At 47.4% G+C, this 12,231-nt stretch overlaps 1 protein-coding gene across 4 annotated transcripts in view; it reads left to right on the forward strand.

The window, feature by feature from the left end:
• LOC135898761 (rhombotin-2-like) overlaps positions 1 to 12,231 on the forward strand; it is a 117,736-nt gene that overhangs the window by 31,141 nt on the left and 74,364 nt on the right. The window contains exon 1 of one of the 4 annotated variants that reach the window (XM_065427900.1): positions 7,108 to 7,648. The exons of the other annotated variants lie outside the window; for them this stretch is intronic. The gene's annotated coding sequence lies outside the window, so the exon portion shown is untranslated. Of the gene's footprint in view, positions 1 to 7,107; positions 7,649 to 12,231 lie in introns of those variants that run through there. 4 annotated transcript variants of the gene reach the window in all.

Below are 12,231 nucleotides of genomic sequence, written 5' to 3' on the forward strand. Positions count from 1 at the left end.
GCGCTTTGTCGCGGCGGTGCAAAGTGCTATACTTGCTATTTTAGGCGTCTTACCTTTTCTCAAGAAAGCTGTCGGCGAGCGTTGCTTAACGTATCTCTATTTGGGGTTGCCAACCATCCCTAATTTTTCGGGACAGCCCCTACTTGTAAGTAAATGTCCCGCATCCCGACTTGATCCCAGTCGGGACGGCCAAATGTCCCGACACTTACATTCTTGTTTCTTTGTACTGGATAACAAACAATAAATACAACAGATTTCCATTTTATAATGCCTGATAGCTCGTCTGCACGCTCTTCTTTTTTGTCTGCTGTCGTATTGTGATAAACACAAAGGCGCTTTCGTTTTTTGTCGTGGTTCTATAATTCGCTTGCGGGCCCTAACCGTTGGCAGTAGCTCTAACCGTACTGGTAGCCGTGTTAGCCAGGCGAATATACCGTGAATTTCTTGCTGTAAATCGCTACACGGTGGGACAAACGAATTTGTTCAAATTTGTTGCACGCTTTGTTGCACGTCAGCTTCGTTATACTTTGGCGGCTCCTGGTATTGAAGAGGTCAGTCGTCGCCAGCCGCTCCCGTCGTTACTTTGTGCTCGAGAGCTGGCAACCCTAACTTCTATGTCGATATTAAAGAGCGCGCAACTTCCGCAAAAAGAGTGTTGCCAATCCAAAGGATCGAGTGGCGCGTTTGTTTAAATAGGCGCGTACAACAGTCTCCCCATCGTCCGCTTGAAATGTAATGCAAGCCGCGCCTCCCTGACATTTAATGTGAATACACAGCAATACACGCACACAAGCCCCAGCGCATCATTCTGAATCGCACTGGTATGACCGACCTGACACCTTAGAAAACGATGACTGAGAGACCGCATAGTATGCGCTGTTAAGGTGTGTACATAGGGCGCCCTTTATTTAGCCAACCCATTATAGGAAGGAAATGGAATGATGGATACATGGTCTGAAGTGGCTCTCATCACAGTTCGGAATCCCGCCGCATTCCCGTGTCTCCCAGTTCTACAGATGGCGCATCTTACGAGGGCTTCAAGAAAGGATAACGCCTGTCGGATTGGATCACAGCGCCTATTTTATATATAGTTGACGCACATCTTCAGTACCAACTGTATCCTCGGCTCCCACGACGCATCTACACGCCTGCGCTTCCCAATGGCTTTCACTAGCAATTAAGCTTGTGTCTTATAAGTAGAAGTAAGTGGGACCAACCTGGAGTGGTTGAAAGCAGTACGCTTGTAGCAATTTCATTATTGTTATGTGGAAAATATAAAGGTGCTTCAAGCGTGGATAAATACAAATGAAGGAAAGTATTATAATGACACGTTAACGCGCGCAAACACTAGTACAATAAGGGTTAAACAAGGACAGAAATGAAACAAAACATCAACAACGAACGCGAACCACAGCACAAAATCGTGCCTAGCATTTTGAGCAGTTGTCAGCATTAATAAGAAAGTATTTAACTGCGTTACAAGCTGTCCCTTCAATGCCACTAGCTGCCCATAATCCAAGGATCGTCCCAAGTGACGTTCCCCAGTGCTGCAGTGAGCCTTAAGTTGGAAGCGTATAGTTTTTGCCTTTGCTGAGCACGTATGGGTAGCCCAACAATGCGCCGGCAATTTCCTCGTCTGCCGCTCCGCAAGCTCCCGACGCAGACCTTGCACGGTGTGTATTAAAAAGAAGGTGTTTTGTGTACGCCATACTCAGGCGATAGCGACGAAACAATAATTCCACACTTCGCGGCAACTTCACATGTTCAGAACTTCAGTCCAGGGTTGGCGGTATGAAAAATTGATCTTTTGACCTCTTGATCGAACCATACGCCACAGATGATCTCGCTTAAGAGTTTTTGTAGTGTGCATTGTCCATCATATTTGTACGACCACGACAACAAGGACGTAATTACCGTACTCCTCGAGTTTACCTAGCGTGCACACTACAACTAAGTGCCTAGAACGAGAATTCCGTTTACATGACTCGCATTGGCTTTCTTGTCTCGACAATATTCGCAACGCGATGAGTGCACTTCAGCACTATTTTTTACCGACATATGTGATTATTATTCATTGCTCAGTACCACGTGCCACTGCGGGTGTCTCCTTCGTGCGTGTGTGTGAAATATATTTTGGTACATCTGACACCCGCCGACTTTGTTTCACTTGCAGTTTTCTTGCGTCTCTATATCTGTCTTTTTTGTTGTTGTTGTGTTGTGTATTTTAATTAGAGCAAGAATCCATATGTGACAGCATACGGTAACAAAGACTCCTCCATTTGTGCTAATCGCTCTGTTTGGCGCAATATCAGTCGCAGGCAATAAAGACAGTGGTGCGCGAACAATGGTACGGTGAGCCACCACTCTTGTTTCCTTCTAATGCCTAGTCTATCGTATTTTCGTGTTGGCAATCTTGCACCGCTTATAAGTAAAGCAGCGCAAGCAGCACGAGGGTTCGCATCTTGAATTTGGCACTCAATGTGCGAATAAATGGGCACAAGAAAATAGCATACAGGTTGGTATCCCGCCTTGTGCTGGGTCACATCTGCGCATGTATAGGCAAGACCGTGATGGGTAAGGGATCCAAACTTCCGTAGCTGATTTCGTACAGCACTGTACGAGATTAGCTGACATCCATATATATGTCACACACGAGTGGCCGTGTCATGCCCCAAATTGTGTCCGAATATCTTTGATTTAGAATACGAAAATGTAAATAAAACATAACATGCGCGCCTGTTGTTTTCGCTAACGTGTAAGGTGATTGCTTTACGATCATTTGGAACGTTGTTAACATGTTATCGTGACCAACAGTGAAGTCACGACGATGGCGAATGACCAACGGAAAAATTTCGCACTATAGCCGTAACATAGAAAGTCAATGCATGCCTAAGAGGTGACTAACCAGAGGCTTTGCCCCGGGTGAATGGTTCATAATGAGATGAAAATTGCAGCACATGTGTTGGATGACAAACTTCGCCACGAAATGCAAACTCAACCAATGGTCACATCTAAGGAAAACAGCCGGAACGGCAATGCTAAGGCAAACAACAGAAAGATTCAAATACCATACCTCACGCAACAAATACGACAAGTTAAGACAGCTTGCTTCATTTGTTTTCTGCGTGTTTCGCTCGCGTTAAGTAGTTTTCCCGTTCCCGCAACTCTTTCGGTTTTGTGCTCTAAGCAGTGATGAGTCAGCTCATGAACCAAATCTGTCCAGCTCACCTCTCAAAACAAACATGAAAAGAACATTTAGAAAAACACAGCCTAAAAAGTGGCAACTGATCCGGGAGGATGGTTGTTTGTTTTAATTTCTTTATTTATTTCTACAAATATGCGAAAATCTACTCTGCGCTGAGCAATTAATAGAGCATGCAGACGCCTAGTACATAAACACTATAGACCCTACCAATGAGCTTGCTGCTTGAGTGATTAAAGAGAGAAAGTACAGAAACGGGAAAGGAATGGTTCCAGGTAAAGAGTAACCCCATGGACTAAAGTTTTTATGTGCGATACCAAATACGCAATCCCTCACCAAATATTTTGTTATCATTATAAGAACCACTTCCAAGGAAGGAGAGAACACTGCACTGAAAATACCGCCATCATAAAATATCTGCTTTGCGACTGTGTTTAACTCATAAATAAATGAGCGTGACAACATTAAACTTTCCAGTACTCATCGACACCTGACAAACGTTGCATGATCAGTACATATTTAAGTATGAATATTATCCGAAATTTTTTTAATTGCTGCAGTGTATACCTGGCTGCGTAAGTTTCTGTTTACGAGACCGTCGGAGAAAAGAAGCGCAATAGTTTGACTCGGGCAATTCATCCTCCACAGTGATTAACTTATATCTTCATGCACGGATTATTATGGGGATCAGCGTCTGCTTGGAGCGTCTGCTTGTAGCTCGAACCACGTTGACCATCGGAGATGGTTCGGCAGGGAAGACGAGGAGATGTAAAAACAAAGAACAGAAGTTTAGTACATCAATACAGGTGAGCGATGCACTCCAAGGAAAGTACAAAAACGTTCAGCGTGCGTGCACCGGCACGCAGGGTCAGAGATGTGTCTCCACGTGGCTTTCTTATACCCTCCACTATTCGGACAACCTCATTCTCTATTGCTCCCTGGTAGAGCGCCCTGTCAGGACATGTCGGATCAAGCTGTGCCGAGGGACACGGCAGGGAAACCACTCCTTGGCGTGAGGGGGTGAACGTTGGCCACGTCGTGTCAACCCACACAGAGGGTTATGGCACGGAAACCACTGCTTATTGTAGAGGGGTGGAACGTAGGACAGAGGAGAGTAGAATTTACACATTCCGCGCATAATGCCGTCTCACACACCCGACTCTTCATGTTGAGGAGCGTGACGATTAGGTACGCCGTGTCCCAGGTGCTTGGCATCTGTACCATTCTCTGCCGCACAAATATGTACAACAATGCACATCAGAGACAGAGAGAGAAGGATATAAGGAAGGCAGGGATGTTAACCAGTCAAGAGTCTGGTTAACCCTACGCTGGGAGAAGTTAGAAGGGGAAGAGGGAGAAGGCAGAGAGAGATAGAGGGTATAGAGACGCGCACGGACAGTACTTGAGTCAAAGCTGCTCGTGCAAACCAGACGTTCTGAGAAAGCACAAAAGTGCCTTCACTGCCTTCTTAGCCGATGATCGATGGGGACGGCGCTCTAGTACTGTCTGTTCACTCAGAGGATGATCATCCAATTTCCTGAATGTGTCGGACAAAGATTCTCTTTGTGCTTGAAATTGAGGACAGTGGCGCAACAGGTGGTCAATGTTCTCCTCTATCCACTAACATCACATGCAGCACTATCAGCCATTCCAATTAGTGCTGAGTAAGCTTTCGTGAAGGCAACTCCTAGCCACAAACGACACAGAAGAAACGCGTCGGCGCAGTCCGGCAGGAGGTTTGAGTTGCAGTGAAGGGTTTAGTCTGTGCAGTCTTGTGCGCCTTGTATGTGCGGCATTCCACTCTGCTAAAGAGAATGTGTGTGTTAGAATGTGAAGTTGTCTGGCACGGTCGGTCCTTGACCACATCAGAGTTCCAAGGTAAGTGTTAAGGCTGCCCATTCTTTACCGTAGTCTTTTACCATTAAGTATACGAACAGTATTTTAACGTTTTAAGAGAGGGACATTTAAATAAACTATTTATTTAAATGAAAAATAATGCAGATGCAACCGTGCGCACTAGTCATTAAGAAACTGACTTATATGGTTGTCATGCATGTCACACATTTTCTGCGCCTTTGCTTCCTTTCAATCTCGACAACGCAAAGGACACCTTTATATTGTCGAGATAGAAAGCAAGCACGGATTAGATTCATAATCTAATCCGTGCTTTCTTATGCGCCTTGATTTTAGTCTAGTTATGTGACCGGACTTCGTGTTTACTTAAGCACACATATGTGACTCGAATTTGCGTTACTGTGTTTCATAGTTGACTGTCAGTTTTAGTGCACTTATGTGACTGGACTTAGAGTTTTTATGATTTCATTATTTTTATTACAATTTATTCTTTTTTTATATCCCTGTGCGAGAAGGAGTAGCCGGCGCCAATTAAAAGCGACACCTTTTAAATATCATATAACAAAAAAATGACGACCATCCCACTCTGTGAAGATGGAATGGCAACGAAAGTGGACGACAGTCAAAGCTCTCAAACGAAAAGCAAAGTGCTTTCGCTGCCATTCCACCTTCACAGAGTGGAATGGTAGTAATTTGTTCGTTAAGCATCGCGCGAACGTTCGTCGTCAGTGGTCGTTTCGCGCCGGCGCCGTTTACATTATCGTTGCTGTTCCCTCTGGCGCTCCTCGTACACATGTTATTCTTCGGGTGTACGAACTATACGTGTGTGCCCCACCTATAACACAGCTGTTTTTAGCCCGATACATCTCATGTTTATATACTGCGATAACATTGACGTCACGCTATTTTTCACGGCGAGCATTCTAATCTGTTCCGCATTCTGCCATCTGCTCCACCGCACTGCACCCGTACGGGATTACGTACAAAGCAAACAATCAAACCCATTGCGTATAAGTAATTCCGGTTCTGTTACCGGACGCCGAAGAAACTTCGGAAGCTTAGTCATATACAGCTTACGCTGTAAAAAGGACAACATGTTTAGAGAGAGAGAGAGAGAAACGAAGAGGGATAGGTAGGGGGTCAACCAAGGATGTGCCCGGTTGGCTACCCTAAACTTGAAGAGGGGGAAAAGGGAAGAACAGATAAGGAGAGAAATGAAAAATAACAGTCAGTCATTCATTCGCACAGGAATCTCCACTGTCAGAAGCCTTCATACAATCCAGTGTCCTTCAAAAAGTGCAGAAGGGATTTTGTGGCCTTTTGCATGCAGCATGCAAGTCTAATAGTATTTTCTCTTGTACTATTCAGAATACTGACGTACGGCTTTAAAGATTCCCGAAACTTCTTTCCCTTAAAATTTTGAGTAAAAATGGCAAGGTGTTATATGTGAAACGTTATGTCAGAAATTGTACTCCCCAGCCTACAGGTTATCAGCATATCGCAAGCTACGGGGCTTGGCGGCGTCACACCAAAACAATCACCACTAATACACTTCTCTCTTCAGAACTATCAGCCTAGTCGCACTGTAGTGACCCGCCGCCAGTACTATATATATTGCTCACTAGGAAAAAGTAAATGAAAACAATAACAGAGACACCAGCGAGAAAGTATGTGGAAAGAGATGGAGACGAAGAAGAGGAAAAAATGCTGAGGACAATCAAAAAAGACAGCTCTCGCCCATAAAAGCCCCGGCCAACTACAAAGCGCCAACCTCTTATGTTGATTGCGGGAGGCGTGCGTTAAAGTCGCGGCCCAGGCGCCCCTCCACCTTCCTCTTCGTCCCCTTCGCCTTCTCCAACGTTGAATGATCCGCCCGATTTACTTGCACGGCGGGCAAGCTCCTGCTCTACCGCCTCTTCGTATCGTCGCACGCTGCCCTCTCCCGATGCACAACCGGAAACTGCGTCACGTGGCTTCGTCATTTCCGGCGCGGCAGCGGTGGCGCGCGCGCTCTCGCATCGCTATCCACCCGCGCGTCCCGAAAAACGCTCCCGCTGGAGCGCCCCCCAGTCGCGCTCGAAACGCACGGGTGACGTTACGTCTGCGCGCTGCGCCTGCCTCTTTCCCAAGGGCTTCAGCGGTGCCGCACTCGTCTCTTTCGCCGTAGCGCTTCATCTCTTTACCTGTACTGTCACGTTGAACGAAACCGCTTTCCGTCACCACCATGGTGTGCTCGGCCGGACCTCCTCGCGATTCGACTTGACCGTTCTGACTCGCTCGTCAAGGCGGTGAAGTTCCGTCGCACTCGCCGACACACAGTGCTGCTTGCAGTTTGGTTTCGATTTCGCCCAGCGAGCGCGCGCGCGTCCGTTGACATCGAGCGCGTGTTCGTCGTGTTCGTGTGCTACTGGTGGATTTGAGAGCGCAGCGGACGGCGTGTGTTCCCGAATCCTGCGTGACAGTGGGAGGCGAGTTGACAACTGGACGAGGAGCCCCCCGATCGGGCAAAGCGTGGTGTGGACGGCGTCGTCCGTGACAGCCGAGTGCTCACCTCTCGCGAAACACTTCCTGCTTCAAGCTACGTCACTTTGGGTGAGTGGTCTACCGCGTCGCCGCACTGTAATCAGTTCGTTCGAAGCGAACGACGTCCCGCAGTTGGTGAAGCGCGTTCGTGGAATCGACACGGCCGAGGCTGTTAATTTCGTAAGGAGCGGCATTTGGCTCACGTAAGCATTTGATCGCGTAATGAAGCGCGCGTGCGGGGTCCTCCTCTTCGACATTGGAGCCGTCGGCGGCGATGCATAATTACGCAACCCGAACCGCATGACTGCGCTCGTATGGCCCTTGTTTTAGCACTTAATAGGACGGCAGTGGCGCAAGCCATTAGTGCCACCGTAATTAACAAAGTGCTTGCCAACGCCGAGTTGTAGGGTTTGTTTTTATTTTTGGCCTCTTTTTTTCGAAGAATAGGCGCAGCCTTGGTGAAATACTAAAAAAAAAGGAAAACGTGTGTTTTTACGAGTTCTATCGTCATACTGTCTTCCGGTAATTGCCCGTCGAAATGGTGTACATGCACCGTAAGTTACATAGAAGCATCTTCATAGTGACTTTTACACTAAAAAAAAAAAGAAGAAATGTAAGAAAACCAGTGTCATATACGGTGCTTCGTAGCCGCTTAGCTATAGCATGAAATAGCATCCCGATTGCATTACATGACTTGTTATCATGTCACTTCTCCGTAATGTAGGATTTGGGCCTCCGATCAATCACCTGCGGTTGCGGTCATTACCTCTGACGGAGCCCAGACCTCGTATCGCAAACCTGGGTGACAGTATGCGCCGTACAGTTACAGCGTTGAAACCTCTGCGGAAAAGAAAACGCAAAATATACCCAGAACAGCGCCGGAACACGCTCGCGTCGGGAGAAGAGGAAGGCGTTGGCGATGCCGTCGCTATCTGCCCCTCCGTGCATAAAACGGGACAGTTAACCGACAAGCGGAAAGAGCGAGAGTGGTCGTTGCGTCCGGACGCGACGCGTGTGTCTGTGCTTTTTTAGAGGATATAACGACTCCACGTGCGCCTGTAGCTGTCAAGTGCGCTGTAAAAAACGCCACTGACAACCTGTTTACGCCACGTATAGACTCTTTCACTCTCTAACGAAAGTACGGCAGAGGTAGAGGACTCGCACTTCCGCTCGCTAACAGTTGCACGTGTGTTTGCAGGAGGACGTCTCGACGTCGGTCTCAGCACTACGAGGTCCACCATACATTTTTATCACCCTAGGCCGCGGTATTCATAGCAAAAAAGAAAGAAGGAGATAAAGAAGCTGGAAAGTAAAACCAGCCAGGCGATGGGCACAGAAAACGCAGGTTGTTGAACGAGAATTGAGACCCTCTTCTCGTTGATTAGAATAACTGCACTCAAGAAACACGAAAATAAAACAAAGAAAGCAAAGTGAGTGAAAACGCGAAAAAGAAGTCTCGACTTCCGAGAACGCCAACTGTCGTTCATATTGATAGGCAACTTTCATATCGAGAGACACATGTGAGGAACGCCGATGCACGAAGATCATTACTGACGGATGATAAATTAGCTTGCCTAGCCTATACAGTGATCGCAGTGTCTACTGATTCCACGTGCATTATGGAGACAGGATTTGCAGATACGACATCCGGAGCGGAGTGCCACTTTGCTGCGGTATCAGCTAGGAAGGCTGGCAATTTTCAGTGCTACGCTGACCATCTTGTTGAATGGCATATGTAAAGGGGCAGCAAGACACAAGCTGCGCTTTGTAGGTAGTTCTCTCATTGTTTGTAGTTGCGTGTACTTGATATGTGTCATTGGCAGCTCGCGCTTCTAATTATATATGTATATTTCGTAATATAAACTTCGTTACAAACGAATAATATGGTGTTGCGTTGCTATAACGTACTTGCAAACCATTATATCTTTAATCTATATATTTAGATCGCCTTTATACTTTATACTTTATACTATACATTGTAAGTGAGCATTCGCAGATGAAGACGCCACTCCTCGAGTTTAAGGTATTCTAGAGGGAAAGCCTAAAGTCCACAGCTTTCTCCTACATAATGCGTTTGCTTGCCTGTCCCATTTCGGCCTGTTGAAGCCGGTGTAACTAATGGTTGAGAACAGATAAGCGAGCATTGAAAAAAGCCACAGGCCTGCGCAGCACACGCAGCACAGTCACAGCCTAAGCTGGAGGAGCGTTTCCGTAGGAGACCGTCGTAAACGGATTGGACACGGTAACTGCGAGTAGTAAGGATATTGACACACCTCTTTTTATTTGCATACAATTATTGAAATACATTCAGGTGTGCTTCATGGTCGTAAGAGTAGGCCGAGAAGGAAATGCAGCGGGGCAGTAAGGGTACTTTGTTGTTTGTAAATACGAAGTCCAAACAAGAAATGGTGCGCGAAGAGCTAGCTGCACTGTGTTCACACAGGTTCCATGCCGAGGCCAGTACTACGTTGGGCAGTATGTACACAACCTTGACAGTGTTGACAAACTAATCGCAGCATAGAGAGAAGAGGTTAGTCGCAGGAGGATCATCCTCATAAGGATTGAAAGCAGCTTGTTCACCCCAGCGCTTTAATGCATCTGGCAGGTGAACTTATATGCTAAAATGTCATCACTGGAGGGATGGAAAAACGAAGCTGACAAAGCCGCAGGGAGCGCCCAGTGAAGGTCTACGCGAGCAAGTCTAGAGCAAGTCCATTTCGCCCCCGCTGGCTTGCACGTCCACCTAATCGAACCTCACTGTAGTGATACGCGTCACCATTAAGTCATATGTTGAGCTCCTCGGATAAACGTCACGAGAAGATATTCCCCTCTTGAAGCAGTAATGACCGTGCTGGAACGCAGTGCCTTGTGCAGTTGCGCCGCGTACACGTATACTTGGTTGGAAAAGCGTGAAACTTGGCCGTGTGTCTGCAACCGGTGCCTGAGCTCACGAATGTTGAAATCAAGGATACACTCATGAAGTGAGGCTTTTTCTAGGAAGTAACTCGTAAAGTGTCCATCTAAGTTATCTCCTCGAACGATCACACTAATGGAGACTGGAATCTTATTAACACTTAATACGGTGCCCGTATTTAACCGCCTCTTGCACGCCTCCAGTCATCAGCACAACCAAATCCTGCAAGAAAGCTCGAGCAGTTACCGCGTAGTTTGCCAGCATGCGCCTTCCGAGTAACCCACCCTTGAGTTCAAACCCGGCATTACGCTTCACTTGAGTGGTGTATATTTCCCTCCAACTCCAAAGCGCGCGCCCAGAACGGAGCTCCCGGTCACGACCGGGCCGACAGAAACATTCCAGAGGGTTCTCAGCGTGGGCGAGCTGTAGGAAACGCCGTCGTCTACGGTGCACGCCGCAGAAACGTTTCTCGCTTCGGGTTAAGTGGCTGGAAGCCCGGCTACGATTCCGCACGCCCCGGGGGCAGCGCCGCATCGCCAGTGCTGTAGTAGTTGGCGCGTCCCTCTCACCTGTAGCGGAACTCCGTCAGCAGGCACGTTTCTTTCTCGGCGCATTTATGATCTCATGCCGCGCACTACGTCCTCACGCGTGGTTCGGCGCTGTGAAATGCGGCCCGCGAGCGTGAAATGGAACTAATTCAGGTGCAAGGGAGCCTAGAAGGAGAGAAGCCGCGTCCGGCAGGAAGGCGTGCAGGTAAGACGGCTCTCAAGCTTGCAGAGGAGTAAGGGTGCAGCAGGGTGAGGTTATGCAACTGCGGCCTTTAATGCGCCCTGACACGCTGCCGCCGTCATCTGCGCAAAGCTTCTTTTTTTTCCTCCTTCCTTGAAGCGGCGTGAGTGCGATGATGCGGCGAAGCATCGCGGTCTGTACGACTTTCGTGCTTAAAAAAAAAAATACTTGGTGTCTGAGACAACGAGTAGACAAGAGATCTTCACGCAAAGACTTCGTCGTGTTCCCTCGTAGGTTGCCTGCTGGGCAGAAGAGTCGGTCGCGATTACTGCGCATAGCCCATTCCTGTGAGTTTAACTGCGAATCGCAAAAGTAAATAGTAAAAAAACGGATCCCCAAGCAAAACGTATTATTACCGCCTCTACGTATGGTACCAACTTAGAGAAATTTGTTCCCTACAATGAATGCTCCGCAGTTCAGCGTGCATAGAACTGTTATACACGGGAGAACTTAAGAATTCGCCGCTTGAACTCCCACCTAACGGAACCGCACAGCTCATCCATACACTTTGTGCATCCGCGCATCAAAACATAGTTCCTCAGGAACGTTGATACTGAAAGAATTAAGTTTCACTCCGCCGGGACGTCACAGATACGAGCGCACGTAATTAGCTTGCGCGCCTATACAGATTCTCGTTGAGTTGTATAGCGGTGCACTTGCGAATTCATAGGTCATCGCGGGCTATAGTTAGTATTAGCACCGAGCACCTCCTAGATACCCCCACATTGGGATTACATTTGATGAGCTCAATGTGCATGCTCATCATGGCCGTTGCCAATATGGCATGTCTTTGTCAAACAAACAAAGGTTTGACGTTGCCTTTTATGTTGTTAAACCTTAGTTACTGTTTTGTTATCTCGACCACCACTTTCATTTGGGTCCTTCCATTTTGGATCCATTGTCCCGAGAGAGGTCCAAGTGCTTACTCAAAATCAGATGCTTACGATGC

This window comes from Dermacentor albipictus, chromosome 3 (genome assembly GCF_038994185.2).
Source record: "Dermacentor albipictus isolate Rhodes 1998 colony chromosome 3, USDA_Dalb.pri_finalv2, whole genome shotgun sequence".
NCBI classification, from domain to species: Eukaryota; Metazoa; Arthropoda; class Arachnida; order Ixodida; family Ixodidae; genus Dermacentor; species Dermacentor albipictus.